This window comes from Hippocampus bargibanti, linkage group LG05, assembly GCF_051943395.1.
Source record: "Hippocampus bargibanti isolate YZ-2025 linkage group LG05, ASM5194339v1, whole genome shotgun sequence".
Taxonomy (NCBI): domain Eukaryota; kingdom Metazoa; phylum Chordata; class Actinopteri; order Syngnathiformes; family Syngnathidae; genus Hippocampus; species Hippocampus bargibanti.
This window is the reverse complement of record NC_142738.1, coordinates 2,085,001-2,105,984: the sequence shown is the minus strand read 5'-3', so window position 1 is coordinate 2,105,984 and position 20,984 is coordinate 2,085,001. Positions and strand designations below refer to the sequence as shown.

The window sequence follows — 20,984 nt, the reverse complement described above, 5'->3', positions numbered from 1 at the left end:
ATATATATTTGTTTGTGTGCATATTTGTGTGTAAATATTTGTGTGTGTGTACATATGTATATATATGTGTATATACTGTATACTGTATATGTATATATGTGTGTATACTTATATACTTAATACTATATGTATATATATGCATATAGTAGTATATATATATATATATATATGTGTGTGTATGTGTGTGTGTATGTGTGTGTGTATGTGTGTGTATTTGTGTGTGTGTATTTGTTTATGTGTGTATATATGTGTATATACTGTATATATATATATATATATATATATATATATATATATATATATATATGTATCTGTGTGTGTATATATGCGTGTATCAACTGTGTATAATGTGTATGTATGTGTGTTTGTGTATTTCTATATTTATTCAGATGTATGTATATGAATATATGTGTGTATATAGAGTACTATGCGTGCGTAACCTTTCCATGCTGTGTTTATATGGCACACCCTCATCTGGATCCGACGTTGTGAATGTGTCAAGCAGACCTGGTCTTTGTCACGTTTTGGGCAGGGAGTTGAGGTGGGGGGGGGGGGGGGGGTTTACACCGTATTGCATAGCACGCAACGAGAGCGCCGCTTCGCCGACCGTTGGATCGCGTGCAGCTCGAGGTGCAGCCTCGCAGTAAATCACGCTAGGGGCATTGCACTGGCACGACGCTGTTTGGCTCTCTGGCTCTCTTCTCTTAGCGCCACTCTCTAATTTCACAGACGGACGGGCTCTTGCCCACTAGTGTGTCTTGACCACATTCCCTCAAAGCCCAGACGGATAGTCTGCATGTCTGGGCATCATCTCGCTCTCTCGCTTTGGGTCTCATCGTCAAGCTGCTTGGCTGATTTTTAGCTTTTGTCAACGATGGTTGATGGTTTTTTTCCCATCGCCGTCCACATCCAGCATCTCTTTGCATCCACTTAAAGGCTATTTCATCGTCTTTATTTCCATTGGATGGACTTTGCGCCGAAAATATACATTTATAATGTATACAATGCAATACAGTGATACCTTGGCTTACAAACTTAATTGGTTCCCAGGCAGAGTGTGTGAAAGGTGAAAAGTGTGTATTCCAAACATTAATTTCCCATAGGAAACCATTAAGATGAGATTAATCCGTTCCTAGGTCCCCATAAAACATAATTTTCTACTTTTCTAAGCCTTAAAACTACACACAATATACATTATTTTATGTATAATAAATGTGCTATGGTATTATAATGATAGAAATCAACTGTACTGTATAATAAAGTAGTTTTATTTACCTTTGTGACGTTCGTTGATGGCTTGATGGAATGGATAGCTTTTGTCTCAAGGAGCTCTGGGTTGTACATCTTAGAAGTTGTGATATTGCAACAGATGCAGGCAGACACACTAGAAACTTCATTAATAGCTGCTTCCCTTGCTTGTATGTTCTCTTCAAATTATACAAATGGCTCGTGCGGGTTATTTGTGAAGCCTGATTGATGGGATATTTTAACCTTTGTTCATGTATTTATTTATTTTTTTGAATTTTCCTTTTAACTCGGAATACAAAGGGCGTGCGTTTTTACACTGCCCTTATGGGGCAATTTAAAGTGACACGCCTTGTAATGGTGCGTCATTAGCTTTGAAGTCGACTCAAGGAGCGAGAAACCGCAGCCACGCTTGATGGCGGCGGACTGGATGGATGGATGGATGGAAATTAAATTGTAAAAGTTGCGGCTGTATTTTTTTTTTTTTTTTTTCCTTTTCAAAGGACTCGTGCGCAGTCATAATGAAAGAATCGCTGTCTAAGCGATTCTCTTACTTGATGGATCGGTTGAAGTTGGTGTCCCCCATATCCCATCCTTGGATTTTTTATTCTATGTACTTGTTTTGAGAGGGCGACAGATAAGACGTGAGACAGGCAGGGTGATCTTGACACGTCCCGTCCCATGACTCACCGACGAGGAAGTGGGAGGCCGTCCGTGTCTGCGCTGCAGTCGGCTCGATAAGCCCGACGGATAAACAGTCTCGGTTCTGAAGAGGCGCGGGCATAAGAGACGAGAAAAAGGGCGCGCTGACTATGCTGTCGTATCTCCTGGTTCACACCGGGAGGAGGTCTGTCCAGAAGACCAGTGAAGGAGAAGGCTGGAGTCTGCGCGATAAGGGAGATAAGATACGGGGCGGTGATTTATCTTCTCACGGACGCTGAACTGAGGGAGGAAAGCGCTTCTTGTTTGAGGGAGGGGGGGGGGGGTGAAGCATAAACTCACTGAAGGTCTTCAGAATAAATGACATCAACCGGTGGCGGGCAATGAAATTCGTACGTGGGCCATGAGTGGGCACTTATTCGACTTCATCCGCCTCTTCCAATATCATGTCATGATTTATAATATGATTGGAAATATATATATATATATATATATATAAATATATTTATATATATATATATATATATATATTTACATATATTATTTTAGATATATTTATTTATATAATTTATTTATTTCAATTTATTTATTTCAATTTATTCATTAATTCATTAATTCATACATACATTAATTCGTCTATTATTAAAACATTTTTTACATACTTAAAAAAATATATTAATTAATTAATTTATTTATTATTTTTATTTTTTTGTTTGTATTTTTTATTTTTTCTTTGTATTTTTTTTATTTGTTATTACTTTTTTTTATTTGTACATGTATTTTCTATTCTATTCTTCTATTATTAAATCGTTTTTACATAGAAAATATTTAGTTTTTTTATTTTTATCTTTTATTTTTTTGTTTTTATTTTTGTATGTTTAATTTTTTTTTTTTGTTATTACTTATTTTTATTTGTATTTCCAATTTGATTTTTTTTCTATTTTTAATGTCTAATTTTTAATTAAAATCTGGATCCACACAATTTTCACGACCGCCGAACAAAATAAAATTGCTTGCGCACATATTTTTCCCTTGTACAAATTTAGGTTAATTCACGGTCCAAAAACGTGAACAGGAAACCCTGTATGCTAAAATCTATTCAGGCCCCAGCGAGAATTGAACTCGCGACCCCTGGTTTACAAGACCAGTGCTCTAACCACTGAGCTATGAGGCCATGCTGCGCACTCTTGCTACCGTAGGCCTTACATCAAATATTCAAAAATGAAAGAAAAAAATTGCTCATCGCGGCAAAAATAGGCGACTAAAGTGCGCATCTTGCGGTCAAAGGTCAACACACAACATTGTTGTTAGGGGTCACTGGGGTCACTTCCACTCGTCTGTTGGCAGCCAAGGAAGGGGTCATCTCACAAGTCCTTGTGTGCATCTGCTGTGTGTGTGTGTGTGTGTGTGTGTGTGTGTGTGTGTGTGTGTGTGTGTGTGTGTGTGTGTGTGTGTGTGTGTGTGTGTGTGTGTCTGTGTATGTGTTTATATAACTAGTGTTGTGAGGACCACTAACAACTAAAAAAAAAAAAAATAAAATTAAAAATTAAACATACAAAAAAATTTTAATCGAATATAAAAAAAAAAAAAAATACAAAATTAAACATTAAACATTAAAAATATGAAAAATTAAACAATAAAATTCTAAATTAGATAATAAATAAACAAATTAAAAATTCAACATTAAAAATTACAAATACAAAAAAAAATCACATCGGAAATACAAATAAAAATAAAAATACAAAATTGACATTTTTGACAAGTGAGGACCTTTTGGCCAGTCCTCAAGTTTTTCATTCTAAAGGCTTTTAGAGGGTCTATATATCAGAATCAGAATCATCTTTATTGCCAAGTATGTAGAACACACAAGGAATTTGTTTCCGGTCGAACACGCTGCACTAGTATCATCATCAAAAAATTGCAAAGAGGCACTATACAATTCCATTTGGGCTACTTGGTCTCTATATGCATTATATGCGTTAAAGTTTCAGAAAGGTCCTCACAAATTCACCGAAAATGATTTTTTGGGGTGTATTTTCATTTCACTCGGATACACACACTTTTTACTCACTGTGTGTGTGTGTGTGTGTGTGTGTGTGTGTGTGTGTGTGTGTGTGTGTGTGTGTGTGTGTGTGTGTGTGTGTGTGTGTGTGTGTGTGTGTGTGTGTGTGTGTGTGTGTGTGTGTGCGTGGTTAATGAGAAGAAAAAGTTCATACCACAAAAAAGTAATACGATATTTTAACCACATTCACCACAGGGGTGAGGACTTTGAATGTACCCATACAGAGACCTCACTCCTGCTGTTATTTCAGTTCCAAGTCCACTTTTTATTCCTTTGTTTTTAAAGAAGTTGAAGTGGGAAATGGGGTGACATTTAGTCTTCAAATGTAACACTAGTGCTCTCAATTTATCAGGAACGGTGATCCTCACTCCTTATCTGGAGTTATCCGGACCTCACAAAACCATTGAAACAGGGATGTGTGTGTATGTGTGTGTGTGTATGTGTGTTTGTAGCAGCACTGCAGCTTTCCTCAGTTAGCACCTTGACATTGGCACTAGGCCTCTCCGCCAAAATCTGTTGCTTCAGCTACATAGCACCGCCCCTAAGACCCCCCCTCCCCACCCTCTGATAAAATTTCAGTAAGGTGGGGGGGGGGGGCTGATTACTGTGGGAATGCAGATGCTCCTTTGCGTGCTATGGCGACCCCACCCACTGCCGGGAGATTGTGGGGGAGGGCCCGTCTGACGTCTGTCACACACCCGTCCGTCCGTTGACATGACAACCAGGCAGATGGCCGCTAAGAAAAATGAAGCGTTTGAAGCATCACGCGAGCTTCGTTTTATTGCAACGCAATGAACTGACAGAATTATATGAATTTAAAAATCATATCTCAGTGGAGGAAAACTGTTAATAAATCAATATTTTGGAGTTCTTATGCTATCTCTCTCGGGCGCCATATAGACGGTCTGGTCGCCGAGAACAATCAGGCCAACCGCATTCCTGGTCCGACGACGCATAGTTTTGTTTTGTTTTGTTTGGGATTCTTGAGAGAGGCACGCATACATTGGCGTCTTTCTATTTTGGGTTTGTGGATTTTTTTTCCTGTTTTTTAACTCCACTACTGTTAGATGGATAAATAAATGAATAAATAAATACACTCGTAAATACAGTCGTGAATACACTAATAAATACACTAATAAATAAATACACTAAAAAATAAATATACAAATAAACAAATATACAAATAAATAAACAAACAAATAAATACTGCACATAAACACCCAAATAAATACATAAATAATATAATAAATAAATAATAATAAATAATAAATAATAAAGATATACATTAATATATAAATAAAAAATAAATACATAAATAAAAAAATGAATAAATACCTAAATGAATATATAAATACACAAATACACAGAAAAATAAATACATAAACGCATAAACAAATACATAAATATTCAAATAAACAAACAAATAAATACTGTACATAAACACCCAAATCACCATTCATATATAATTAAAAAGTAAATAATAAACACATAAATAAAAAATGAATAAATACCTAAATGAATAAATAAATACATAAATACACAGATAAACAAATACATAAACGTACAAAGAAATACATAAATATACAAATAAACAAACAAATAAATACACAAACAAATACACAAATAAATATACAACTAAACAAACAAATAAATACTGCACATAAACACCCAAATAAATACACAAGTAAATAAATACATAAATAAATAAATGAACATATAATAAAGAAATAAAGACGTACATTAATATATAAATAAAAAATAAAAAATAAATGCATGAATACAAAATGAATAAATACCTAAATGAATATATAAATACATAAATACACAGATAAATGCATAAACAAGTATATACATACACAAATAAACAAATACATAAATAAATACATGCATACATGCATAAATAAATACACCAGGAAATACATACATACACACATAAATAAATAAAGAAATGAATAAATAACTACACAAATAAATAAATAAATAAATAAATAAATAAATAAATAAATAAATAAATAAATACACAAATAAATAAATAAACACACAAATAAATAAATAAACACACAGATAAATAAATACACAAACAAATAAATACATAACAAATACATGATAAATAAATACATACATACATGCATCAGTAAATACATCAAGAAATACATAAATAAACATATAAATAAATAAATAAATAAATAGTACATAAATAAATAAATACACAAATAAATAAATACACAAATAAATACACAAACAAGTAAAACATAATAAATACATAATAAATACATACATATATATACATAAATATACATACATATAAATAAATAAATACACAATTAAATAAATACACAAATAAGTAAAGAAACAAATACACAAACAAATAAACACATAATAAATAAATAATAAATACATACATATATACAAAAATAAATGAATAGAGTTATTCAGTATTGCAATAATACAGCAGTTTTGGAACTGTTTAATTTATATGAACACAGATTTGGATTTGGAGGGGTGAAAAATAATTGAAGAACAATTTTTCTGGAGATTTTCTGCCCTAATAAATAAATAAATAAATAAATAAATAAATAAATCATACATTAATAAATACATAAATACATAAATACATAAATACATAAAGACATAAATACATAAATACATAAATAACTAAATAAATAAATAAATAAATAAATAAATAAATAAATAATACAATGAATACATAAAATATAAATACAAAAAAAACCACAAGACAAATAAACATACGAAGGGATGCAGTGGACCGGACCTGGCCCGGGAACCTCATGTTTGTCACCGATGATGTAAACTCCTCCCTCGCCATTGAGCGTGATTCCACCTCTTATCCCAACACCGCCAAACACGTCATATAATCAACGTGAACGCACCGCAACTCCACTCGAGGTGGCATCTTCCTCTCTCTTTTTTGTTTTCTTCCCTGCCGCCTGCGAAAATCACACAAGTGGGCCAAAAAGCAGTAAATGAACCCGAAACCCAAGATGGACTCCACCCTGGTGATTACACAGTCCGCTCGGCCAGCGTGCGCTAGAATAACAACCGTGGCCTGCCCTCACTGTCCCTTACCCGCACTTTGTGTGTGTGTGTGTGTGTGTGTTTTGTTGTTGTGTGCTCATGCCTGAGCTGCTCCAAATACATGTCGTGGGTGTGTATACCTGCATGCTGTTTACATTGCGGCAGACCAGCTTAACGCGGCGGCGGGTGTGCGTGTGTGCGCGCGGCGCTCCCCCCCGTCAGCTGTCGAGCAAGAACGTGTTGACTGTCGTCTCGACGCATCCGTGCAAACGCGCCTGGCGAGATGTTTGATTCGGTTAAGCAAGTCAATGTTTGACGACTCGCCGCAAATGCAAAACGTTTTATTTGTGAATTGAAAATAATGACATGGAGCGCCGTTCTCGACTTTGGTCTGGTTTTGTTTTTTCATGTTTTGGTGCCGATAAAGTGCTGGCCGTGGCCTCTGTTTTTTTCTTTATTACAAGGGGACAGAATTTCCCTTTTTTTCCATGTTAGCGCTGTTGTTAAAGCGCTATATAACCCAATATGTATGTATTTATTGTATTTTGGACATCTGCCCCCATTTCCACCTCATATAACTCCAGACCCATATAACTTGGGAATTAACTATTTTTTTCCGATGAAAGAAGAGAGTCTAGGGTTTCTAATGCTGTATTGAATGTTTATGTAGTCAGAAAACTCAATATTCTGTGAGTCCTGAAATTTGAGTGACAATGACAAAAACCCTGGCACTGGAGTGAACACATTTTTTGCACGTCTGGCAGTGAATGAGTTAATAATAATAACTGACTGTCATTCAGGAAAATAGCCGTTGTGCAAAGATAATAATAATAATAATAATAATAATAATATCATCATCATCATCATCATCATCATCATCATCATCATCATCATCATCATTATACTCCTAATAATAATCATAATTATAATCAGAATAATAATAATAATAATACATTTTATTTATAAGTGCCTTTCACAGACTTGACACGGTTTGAAAAATAATAAACAAATAAAAAAATACAAAATAAATAAATAAATAAGTAAATAAATAAATGAATAACTAACTAACCAACTAACAAATTAAGTTAATAAACAAACACATACATAAATAAATACATGAATAAACAAGTAAATAAATAAACGCTCAAATGGACAAAAATAAATAAATAAATAAATACAAAAATACACAAATAAATAAATAAATGAATACATTGATTAATTAATTAATTAATACACAAAAAATACATAAATAAATAAATAAATAAATAAATAACCAACTAATAAATTAAGTTAATAAACAAACACATACATAAATAAACAAATAAATAAATAAATACATACATACATAAATAAATACAATAAATACACATAAATAAATAAATACACATATAAATAAATAAATAAATAAATAAATAAATAAATAAACACATAAATAAATAAATAAATACATTAATTAATTAATACACAAAAAATAAATAAATACATAAACTAATAAATAAATACACAAATAAATAAATAAATAAATAACCAAATAATAAATTAAGTTAATAAACAAACACATACATACATAAATACATAAATAAACAAGTAAATAAATAAACGCTCAAATGAACAAAAATAAATAAATAAATACATACATACACAAATACGTAAATAAATACACAAATAAATAAATAAATACATAAATACACAAATAAATAAATAAATAAATTAAAATAAAATTAATTAAAATAAATTAATTACTTAATTAATTAATAAATAAATAAATAAATAAAAACACATGTAGACTAGATGTGATATACTGAAACTCCAGGGATGATTCAATTCAAGTTAAATACAACCGAAGCGTACACCAGAACCACCCCACCCCAAGAGATGAAAATCTGAGATCTCCTGCAAATGTGATCCTGCCGGTTGGTGAAAGTTGCGCCGTTTCGCCGTCAGCCACGCGAAGGACGTTATGCACACCGCTCGTAAAACTTTTACACGCCAACATAAAATTCGTAAATATGATACGCTCGTAGAAGAAAGATTAAAACCTCACCCAAATGGGATCCCTTTGGCTACTTATTAAACTATGCCGGTTTACTTGCACATTTTTATCTTACATCTTGTCAAGTAATGGCTTGGAACGCGTAAAGGGAGGGGCGGGGCTAAGGGAGGGAGGGAAGGGGGGAAAAATAACTAATAATTTACTCGTCACTCCTAATCTTATGTGGAGGAGTCTGTGTGTGTGTGTGTGTGTGTGTGTGTGTGTGTGTGTGTGTGTGTGTGTGTGTTTTTTGTTTTTTTTTTGAGTGAGGGACGGTGATGTCATGGTTACCTTTAAAAAAAATAGTAACTCAGTAATGTTGCTGATGATTTAATTTTAAAAGTTGGTTAATCTGTTTTTAACAGTGATGTTTCGGGAATAAAGTGATACCTTGGCTTACGGACTTAATTGGTTCCCAGACAGAGTGTGTAAGGCGAAAAGTGTGTATCCCCAAAATTAATTTCCCATAGGAAACCATTAAAATGTGAATAATCCGTTCCCAGGTCCCAATAAAACATGTACTTTCTAATTTTCTAAGCCTTAAAACCACACAAAATAGACCTTATTTTATGTATAATACATGTGCTATGGTATTATAATTAAAGAAACAAACTGTACTTTATAATAAAGTCGTTTTATTTACCTTTGTGATGGTCGTTGATGGCTTGATGGAATGGAGTGGCCGGTTTCATCAGCATTAAACACTTGATGAGGAAAGTAGCCTTCTTCTTTCACCATCTTGAGGAATGATCCCTTGTAGGTGCTTTCTCTGCAATCATTTTACCTAGTTCCTCATCAATTGTGTTCTGTTTAGCTGGGTTAATAGCTTTTTGCATCAAGTGTACAGATGGCTTGTGCGGGTCATTTGTGGAGCCTGATTGATGGGATATTTTAACCTTACAGTCTACACTCTGCTTTTGAACTATCAAAGTTGAAACAAGTCCAAATGTCAATGTTTTCTATCCATTTTCTCACCATTTCACTTTTGTTTTTTTTTTTTTTGTTTCAAGCTCTGTCGTCTCCCTTTCATGTGTGTGTGTGTATCTGTGTTTTCTCACCCTGTCGTCTGCCTGTCTCTTTATTGTTTAGTTACAGCTTGAATGTGACTTTGGATGCAGTTTTTGAAATGAGACGGTATCAGACACAATAGGCCCTTTTATTGCGTTATAAAAGTTGTCAATCATTGACTTGCGCAATTTCAGCCTTGAGAAAATGGCTGACGATTAACACGCGCGATTGCTAAATCTCTAAAATGACATCAGCGTATGCCTTTGGACTGATTGTGTCATCATGGAGCCAAGCAGATGATGAAACTCGGTCGAAATAATAATAATAATAATAATAATAATAATAATAATAATAATAATAATAATAATAATAATAATAATAATACATTTCATTTATAAGCGCCTTTCAAAACTGTCAAAGTCACTTTACAGTCACAGGAGACATTTTTCTGCGGGTGAGCAGCAGCAGCCACACACGCCAGCGTTCACTCAACCCGGAAGTAACTCAAATAGATAGAAAGCTAGCTAGCTAGCCAATCGATGGCCAAGAGATACTTAGCTAGTTAACCAGCCAGCTAGATAGTGAATAGATAGATAGCTAGATAGCTAGCTAGCCAGCCAGATAACTAGCTAGCCAGCCAGAGCTAATAGATAGCGAATAGCTAGCAAATGATAATAATAATACTTAATAATAATACTAATAATAATAATACATATAAACCAATATGTGTGTATTACATTGTATTTTGGACATCTGCCCACATTTCAAGCTTACATAACTCTAGCCTCATATATTTTAGGAATGTATTTTTCTGATTAAAAAAAGAGAGTCTAAGGTTTCTAATGCTGCATTGAATATTTATTTAGTCGTAAAACTTCTATGGGTCCTGCAATTTGAGTGAAAGTGACAAAAACCCTGGCACTATAGTGGACACATTTTTGCAATGAGTTAACAACATGTTGATATTCTATTTAGAAATATATAAATAAATTGATGCTTTGATATATATATATATATATATATATATATATATATAGCTTTATTATATGTTATTATATATATTATATATTATGATATATTATATACACTATATTATATAACGTTAGCTAGCTTCCTCGACGCACAAAACGATCAGGAGGAACTCTACCTTCAATAAATGTCTCTTTCACATTTTAATTCTCCAAATTCCGTCCGAATGTAATCGAAATCAATCAGTCGGTTGTATAAATTTTCCATCAATCGCTAATGTCCGTCTGACACGCCGAGTCCGTCTTTGTGTCAGACTTGTTGTGCTTTTTGTCCCACTTGGCGTGTTTGTATACCGTTGCCGTCGACGCTTTGCATATCAATAGATGCTGATTGCGCTAAAATGTTCCCATAAGGCCGTTTCTTGCTAACCGTTGACATTCACAGACCACCACGGCAAAGCCCCCGCGCCCCCTGATGAATATAGCTAGCTAGCTATTTGAGTCAGGAAACATATTAGCTATTTAGCCAGCCACCTACCTATTAGCTAGCTAGCTATCTGTTTGCTAGCTAGCTAGCTTTCTATCAATTTGAGTTATTCTGGGTTGAGTGAACGCTGTGTTGTTACAGCTTGAACGTGGCTTGTAAAAACAAATAAAGATCAAAATAAATAAAAACAGGACACTTAAGATCGTTACGAAAGCGCGGCGCATGCTAGCTAACGCGGCTTCCGAGCGACAGGCCTCGACGTCGTCAATCCTGACTTGCGTTTGTTGTCTTGAATAGCATAAGTGCATAAGAGAGAGAAAGAGACGGTAACGGCTTTCTTTAGCGAGGCTTTTCGGCCATTTTGGTTTTGGATGACATCAAAATGTTTCATTTTTTTTCTGTAACTAAAAGCTTTACATGGGTCTGTGTAAGCTCTCAGTCGTACAGGAGTGGTCCATCGATGAAAAGGTTTCTTCAGCCGTCATCTGTACTTCTTTGAAGGTGTCGGATGTTTTGCTTCTTATCCAAGAGGCTTCGTCAGCGAACAAAAATCTTTTGCTGGTAGTTTTGGCCCTGTATATATATCTACTGTCCAGACGTGGCGGTGCCAGACTCTGCTATGATTGGTCCCTGCTCTCAGGTTGGGGGGAGCAGAGGACTACTCCCTGCGGCTACACTGATTACTTCTATTGTCTGACTGATTACACCTGCCCGAGTATGGGGTCTACGACTGTTGTGATTGCCCCATTTGATCTGGTATCATCTCATCAGCATAACTAAGCCTATGTTGCCTAAGAAGTCGGATGTAGGAACGATCCAAATTGAACCTCACCCCACCATGGCGATTTAGTGAAGGGTTTAGCTGTTTTATGAAAATAGCTTCTTTTACTCCCCTTTCAAACCATCTATTTCCTTTCGCTAACATTTTAACCCCATTGTCGTCAAATGAGTGGTTTCTAGCTTTTACGTGTATATGTACTGCAGATTGAGGCCCACTAGTATTATGACTGCGACGTTGATAGTCTTTTTTGAGATGTATTGCTCTAAAAAATCGGTACATCGGTAATCTGCTAGCCTCGCTACACTCGAATTAGTGACAAGGTGGGGACTCAGTTTGTCGCTAGCTTCATCGATTGCTAACATTGCCGACCATCCGGCTATGTCAAAAAGAGTGAAGAGCCACAGATGTCTGGATGAATAAACTCAAGCTAAACAGGCTAAACGAAGCAAAACATGGAAAATGGTCTTTATAATAATACATTTCATTTGTAAGCGCCTTTCAAAACTCTCGAGGTCACTTTACAGTCACTGGATCAGTTTTTCTGCGGGTGAGCAGCGGCAGCCAAATGCGCCAGCGTTCACTCAACCCGGAATAACTCAAATAAATAAAAAACTAGCTATCTAGCTAATAGATAGCCAGCCAGCTAGCTAGCAGATAGCTAATAGATAGCCAGCCAGCAAGCTAGCCAATAGATAGCTAATAGATAGCCAGCCGGCCAGCTAGCCAATAGATAGCTAATAGATAGCCAGCTAACCAACCAGCTAGCCAACAGATAGCCAATAGATAGCCAGCCAGCCAGCTACCAGATCGCTAGCTAGCTAGCTAGCTAACAGATAGCCAACAGATAGCCAGCCAACCATCTATATACACAATCACACACACGATATGTCAGGATAACAATTTGGATATGAATGAACTCAAGTAGATAGAAAGTTAGCTAGCTAGCTAATAGATAACTAATACATAGCTAGCTTGCTAGTTAGATAGCTGATAAATAGCAAATATATAGCTAGCTTGCTAGATAGCTAATAGATAGCAACATGAGCCGGCGTTCACTCAACTTTGTGTGTAGTTGTCACATGCTTCTGCGTGTGTGTGTGTACGTGTGTGTTTCTGTGTGTGTATTTGGTCGGCCATTCCCGTCCGCTTGCACCGCACTCGCGCTGACGGCTCAGCCTGACTCACAGTTCCCATGGGCTGTTCTTCCCGCTACCGCTAACCCCTACCCAGCTCTTTTTTTTTTGGAAAGATGGCCGCATTATTTTGACGCACTCGCACTAAATTATGCCCTGCGCCGAGGGTAATGAGTGTGCCTCCCTCGTTCCGCGGGGCACAGCCTTTGGAGACATTCCCAAACCCGCCGGTTTGGCGCCAAAAGCAATTTGGTTGGATGCGACAAACAAAGAGGAGCTTGTCGTGCGTGGGCGCTCGCAATCAGCCGACAGCGATGATAATTCTTATTAAGAAAAGAAAGTACCGTGAAGAGACGTGCAAAGCGGGAGAATGCGCGGGTGCGGTTTGGTCTCTCGGATGTTTCGCTGCGTGAAGGCTTGGGAATCTGCTCATGCGGGCACGTCTGCTAAAAACTAACTTTTGAAAGCGCAAACATGAAGCTGTAGCATCCATTGGTGAAAAAGAGATTGGCTCACATGTATTATTATTAGAATAATAATTATTATTAGTAGTAGTAGTAGTGGTAGTAGTAGTAGTAGTAGTAGTCGTAGTAGTATCTAGCTCGCTATATATTAACTAGCTATTAGCTATTTACAGCATTAGCTAGCTGGCTAGCTAGCTTTCTATCTATTTGAGTTACTTCAGGGTTGAGTGAATGCTGGCGCGTGTGGCTGCCGCTGCTCACCCACAGAAAAAAACTAACCTGTGACTGTAAAGTGACCTTGACAGTTTTGAAAGGCGCTTATAAATCAAATGTATTATTATTATTATTATTATTATTATTATTATTCGTAGTAGTTGTAGTCGTAGTAGTATCTAGCTAGCTATCTATTAGCTATCTAGATAGCTATTAGCTATCTTTTAGCTAGCTGGCTAGCTAGTTTTCTATCTATTTGAGTTACTTCTGGGTTGAGTGAATGCTGCCGCGTGTGGCTGCCGCTGCTCACCCACAGAAAAAGCTAACCTGTGACTGTAAAGTGACCTTGACAGTTTTGAAAGGCGCTTATAAATCAAATGTATTATTATTATTATTATTATTATTATTATTCGTAGTAGTTGTAGTCGTAGTAGTATCTAGCTAGCTATCTATTAGCTATCTAGATAGCTATTAGCTATCTTTTAGCTAGCTGGCTAGCTAGTTTTCTATCTATTTGAGTTACTTCTCGGTTGAGTGAATGCTGCCGCGTGTGGCTGCCGCTGCTCACCCACAGAAAAAACTAACCTGTGACTGTAAAGTGACCTTGAAAGTTTTGAAAGGCGCTAGCTATAAATCTAGATAGCTATTAGCTATTAGCTGGCTAGCTAGTTTTTATCTATTGAGTTATTGTTTATGCTGCCGCGTGTGGCTGCCGCTGCTTAACCTGTGACTGTTGACCTTGAAAGTTTTATTATAAATCAAATGTATTATTATTATTATTATTGTTATTATTATTATTATTATTAGACTGCTGTCCAGCTATCTCGCTATCTTGCTATCGGCCTAGATAGATATCAGAATATCTCGTTATTTTGCTATCGGTCTTGCTAGCTGGTTAGCTAGTTAGGTATCTAGCTAGATATCTGGATAGCTTAGCCATCTCGCTAGGTAGCCCCCCTAGCGAGCTAAATAGCTAATAAAAACCTAAACCTAGCTAAATAGTTTTTTGTGTTCGTTTATTTTGGTTTTGTTGTTTTGGTACATTGTGGACAGCGATTGGCTGACGACCAGTTCAGGCTGTCCTTTACCAAATCGGCTTCAGTTTATTTGTTGTTTGTTTGGTGTGTTTTTTTTCACCCTGCAGCCTCATTCCACGCCGTATCGCATTCCTCTCAGGCTGTCCATCAGTGGCACAAGGCCTCTCTTAGCAGCAGAGAAAGTCTTCGGGGTCAGCCCGTAATGCTCCTAAATGCAGCTCATTATCCTGATAAGGAGGTGGGGGCAGGCTGGAGAAAGTCGGGGTGGGGTGTGGGCGTCATAGGCTACCTGACGGGCTAAATGGCGGCCAGGAATCCTCTGACAGGTAGGCCGAGTGGGACGCCGGCGGCGGGTTGCGGATCTGAAGGATTCGGTTGCCCACTGTGTGATTTGTGATTTGAATTTTGATTTGGTGCTGATCGTGATTTCGGATTTTATTTTGGAGGGGCGGGTGACCAGGTGCACTTTATCTTATAGGTAAACAACTTCGCCGATGGATTTGCAGCTTATTAAGAACTAACATATTATTTGTTATTCATCAATGAAAAGGTTTCTTCAGCCGTCATCTGTACTTCTTTCAAGGTGTCGGACACTTTTCATCCAAGAGGCTTCGTCAGCGAACTAAGATTTTTGTTGGTAGCTTTGGCTTGTGTTAGCGTTTTTTTTTTTTTTTATCATTTCAAATAATGTACGACATACTAAAACTTTTATACGGGAACTGGAATCATTTATAAGGGCAGCTATGAGCCAAGGTTGACAGGTATGTTAGCTTAGCTTCGACGCTAGTGGGAAAAAAAAGATCCATGATAACTTTTTTGGCGCTGACGCAGTCTTGTTGTGATGGCTTTACGATGGTAGATTGTGGCCTTCAAATTGGGGAGGGGAGGTGCTGAGTTGGCGGTGGGGTTAGCTGTCAACAGCCTCGGGCCCCTTTTACCTCAAAGATTCTCTTCCAGACAGATGTCATCCACCACCGCCAATGCCGAAAACGATCACAAATCAGTCGTTTGTCCATCCTTGCTTGCTCATTGGCGCGCTGTCCGCCCTCAGGTGCATGTGGGGGGGGAGGGGCAATGTGACAGGCTTGGCGTGGAGGGTGAAAATTGGATTCCTTTCTCTTGCCTCAGGCTCTCATTGCTGTCATATGTGATGACAGCGTAAGGGATACGCTTTGGAAAACACACACACACACACGCACACGTACGCAACACGCTAACTCGCACACACAGACACACACATGCTAGGAGGCGAGGGAGGCTAATGGTTTTTTTATCCTTAAAGCAACACTTTTTTTGTATTAGCGACTTTCAGCTCTTGGATCAAGTTGCAGCGGCTGATGAGAAGTTGCTTTTGTTGCCGTAATTGCCTTTCATATGGATCGGCGCACAGTTTTGGGGAAATGTGACAAATTGGGGACTGCAGGAGATCGGCAAGGTTACTCTAGTTAACGAGAAAAACAAAACAAAACTAATATGAAGAACACAAAACATTCAACGTTCAAGGAAATTAAACAAAAAACATAAATGATTCAAATAAAAAAATAAATATACGACTACATAATTAAATGAATGAATACATACATAAACCAGTGGATAGATGGATGGGTGGATAAATAAATACATAAATAACCACACACAGACACTAAAAAAATAAATACATAAATAAATAAATTTTAAAAAATGATAAATAAATAAATACACAAATAAATACATACATATGTAAAGAAAAACAAAAAAATAATAATACATTTAATTTCTAAGCGCCTTTCAAAACTCTCAAGGACATGAGGAAATAGACAAATAAATAGACAATAAATACATAAATGGATGCATGGATGGATGGATGTTATGGATGCATAAATAAATGACTGAATAATGAAATAAATAAAGACATAAATGATCAAATGAATGAATGAATGAATGAATAAATGAATGGGTGGATAGATGGATGGATAAATAAATAACTAACCAAATAAAAAACCAAATAAATAAATAAATAGATAGACACCAAATAAATACATACATATGTACAGAAAAAATCTATAATAATAATAATAATAATAATAATAATACATTTAATTTCTAAGCGCCTTTTAAAACTCATGGACATGAGTAAATAGACAAATACATAGACAATAAATAAATAAATAAATGGATGGATGGATGAATGGTTGGATGCATAAATAAATGACGAAAGAAATAAATGATTAAATGAATGAATGAATGAATGAATAAATAAATAAATGGGTGGATGGATGGATGGATAAATAAATAAATAACCAAATAAAAAACCAAATAAATAAATAAATAGACACCAAATAGACACCAAATAAATACATACATATGTAAAGAAAAAATATATAATAATAATAATAATAATAATAATACATTTAATTTCTAAGCGCCTTTCAAAACTCTCATGGACGAGTAAATAGACAAATACATAGACAATAAATAATAAATAAATAAATAAATGGATGAATGGATGCATCAATAAATAACTGAATAACGAAAGAAATAAAAAATAAATGATTAAACGAATGAATGAATGAATGGGTGGATAGATGGAAGGATAAATAAATAAATAACCAAATAAATAACTAAAAATAAATAAATAAATACATAAATACCGACAGAAATAAATACATAAATAAACACATAAATAAATACATAAACACATGAATGCATCAATGCATCAATGCATAAATGCATAAATAAACAAAAATGTCAAAAAATTCGAGAAAACAAGTCTTTTAATGACTGAAGCATCTTCCGCATTTAGATGTTCATCTCAAATGTTTACCCTGCATGGGGCCTGGGCGGGAGGGGGGGGCAAAGAGTAGGGGGTGGGGGTGTGTGACAAGGGCTTGAGAAAAGGGTGAGAGTTGACCTTGGAATCTTGTTGAAGCAAGCTCTCTAAGTGAGGGGGTGGGTTGCTGATTCATTCCCCCTCGAGACCCCCACAACCCCCCCTTTTTTTCCCCTTCCCCCTCAAACACACACACACATGCAACGTCCAACGATCCAGGTGCCGGCCTCGACACAGACGGCAACACGGCCTCTGGTGACCCCTTATAGAGAGACCCTGTCGGGGTCAAAGGTCGTGCTAGGATCCACCCACTGTCTGCCCGTGTATGTTTTTGGGTTGAAAAGACCACAGGCGCAGCCTCAGGAAATATTACCGCCACCAGGCACCGTCTGACCCCGACGCCGTTTATTCACCTTGTCACGGGAGAAAGCGGACGCGGGGAAATGGGGGCGTGTCCAAAGTCTGTAGCGTTCATTTGACGAAGTTTGAAGGACGTATGATGAATTGGCACGCAGTTCAAAACGGGTTTTAGCATGCTAATGAAATTAGCATTTTAAAAGTTTCAATGTATTATCATAATAATAATAATAATAATACATTTCATTTATAAGCGCCTTTCAAAATTCTAAAGGTCACTTTACAGTCACGGGATGAGTTTTTCTGCGGGTGAGCAGCGGCAGCCACGCGCGTCAGCGTTCACTCAACCCGGAAGTAATTCAAATAGATAGAAAGCTAGCTATCTGGTCAATCGATAGCCAACAGATACCTAGCTAGATAGCCAGCCAGCTAGATAGCTAATGCTGGCGCGTATGACTGCCGCTGCTCACCCACAGGAAAACTGATCCTGTGACTGTAAAGTGACCTTGCGAGTTTTGAAAGGCGCTTATAAATTAAATGTATTATTGTTATTATTGTCATAGATAGCTATCTAGATAGCTAGCTAGCCAGCCAGATAGCTAGTAGATGGAAAATAGCTATCAAACAATAATAATAATAATAATCATAATAATAATAATGTACATTTCATTTATAAGCGCCTTTCAAAACTCTCAAGGTCACTTTACAGTCACGGGATGAGTTTTTCTGCGGGTGAGCAGCGGCAGCCACACGCGTCAGCGTTCACTCAACCCGGAAGTAACTCAAATAGATAGAAAGCTAGCTAACTAGTCAATCGATAGCCAACAGATACCTAGCTAGATAGCCAGCCAGCTAGATAGCTAATGCTGGCGCGTGTGGCACTGACTCCTGTGACTCCATTCGAATATGTTTTTTTTTTTTAACCATACCACAAATATTTTGTGGGTTTAGACCCGTTTTTCTTCCGTTGGTCTGTGAATTGCAAAATTTTGACTGTTAACGGGTTCGTCTGGAACGTATCTTTCTCGATGAACACGTTTGACTGTAATTAATGACTGAATTGTGAAGATGTGTGTGTGTGTGTGTGTGTGTGTGTTTGTTTCCGAACTGACATCAGAAAAACGTTTTATAGCATCTAAAATACTGAAAACACGCAGGCTGATATATTTAGTCAAATGCAAAACACCAATAAAAATGACTTCAAGTGTCCCAAAGCTGCCACAAAATGAGCTCGGAACTGATGAGATTCACAAAGTCCCGCCCCCTTATTCGTGACGTCACGTAACGATACTCCTTCACAAACTGCCTTGTTCCAGAATCAAAACAATGGCTTCAGAGAGTTCAGATTCGGAGAGGATGCTTTCTTGTTACTCATCCAGTTATGAATATGATTCAAATAGTTCTGAAGAGGAAAGCATAAATTTCCAACAAAGCTTGGGCGCCATCTTGTGCATTTTCCGGGATGCTACATTGGAGTCCAGACGGCTCGAATTGATCCGGAAGGACTTCTTTCATCGATTGCAAACATGTATGCTTTCCTCTTCAGAACTATTTGAATCATATTCATAACTGGATGAGTAACAAGAAGGCATCTTCTCCAAATCTGAAGCCATTGTTTTGATTCTCGAGCAAGGCAAGACATCCTTGCGTGACGTCACGAACAAGGGGGTGGGACCTACTGAAAATGGGCATTTTCGGTTTCAGTTTGAAGTCGTTTTTGGACACTTGAAGTCATTTTTATTGGTGTTTTGCATTTGACTAAAAATATCATCCTGCGTGTTTTGGCTATTTTAGATGCTATAAAACCTTTTTCTGATGTCAGTTCGGAAAGAAAAAAAATGGTGTCGGTTGTCCTTTAAGAGAATAAAGCGGACTAGCCGTTACAACCTCAAGCGCGGCCTGTGGCTCCCTCTCCCTGGCCCAAAGATAGCGCCACCGAAGATTCCGAGTGACACACGAAAAGAACCTTAAAAAAAAAAAAAAGCGGCACTTCGTAAATGAAGAGCCAGCATGCTCTTTGACCACTTCCTGCCGCCTGGCAGCCCAATCCGAGAGGAAGATACCCACCTTTTAATGACGGCCAAATTACCCGCCCGCCAGCCTGCCAGGACTTGTTACACGGCAGCATAAGAGACCCCTTGAGAGGAGTTTTTTTTTTTTTTTTTTTGGGGGGGGGAAGAGGGGCATAAGATGGCGTTTCAATGTGGCGAAATCGCCCAGGCCGTTAGCCGCAAAGGGCCAAGCGCCGTTCTCTTTTTGTGCTTTTTAATGAGAACTGAAAGCATGAAAACGCAGCCCGTGGGAGAAGATCCCACCCGCCCCCCTCGCCACCATAAATGAACAACCTGCTTCCCAAGTCGGCCGACGAGCTTGCTCGCGAGGTATCCGGGGGACATGTGTCGTTCGTGTCATTGTGGAATGGTCGCCGCTAATGTCTTTAGCATAACTGTGTATGATGGGTAGAGGAGGGGGGGGGGGGGGGGGGGGGGGGGGGGGCTGACGAAAAGCCACAGAGACAAAAAGAGCTATAAAATCCTATTGCTGCAAAAGATGACAAAAGATTGACATGAACCAGTCCAGGATATATATATATATGTATATATACGTATGAGCGTATACGTATAACTTATATATGTAAAAGTTTGAAAATTTACAATGCATTGGTGTTGGGCCTTATATACTAGAAAATACG

General features: G+C 37.0%; 1 protein-coding gene and 1 non-coding gene across 4 annotated transcripts in view; one reads left to right on the top strand and one right to left on the bottom strand.

The window, feature by feature from the left end:
- Positions 1 to 20,984, top strand: part of kcnq1.2 (potassium voltage-gated channel, KQT-like subfamily, member 1.2) — a 146,374-nt gene that overhangs the window by 100,393 nt on the left and 24,997 nt on the right. The window lies entirely within an intron of this gene.
- Positions 3,007 to 3,079, bottom strand: trnat-ugu (transfer RNA threonine (anticodon UGU)). The gene has a single exon. It is a non-coding gene; the product is annotated as a tRNA-Thr (tRNA).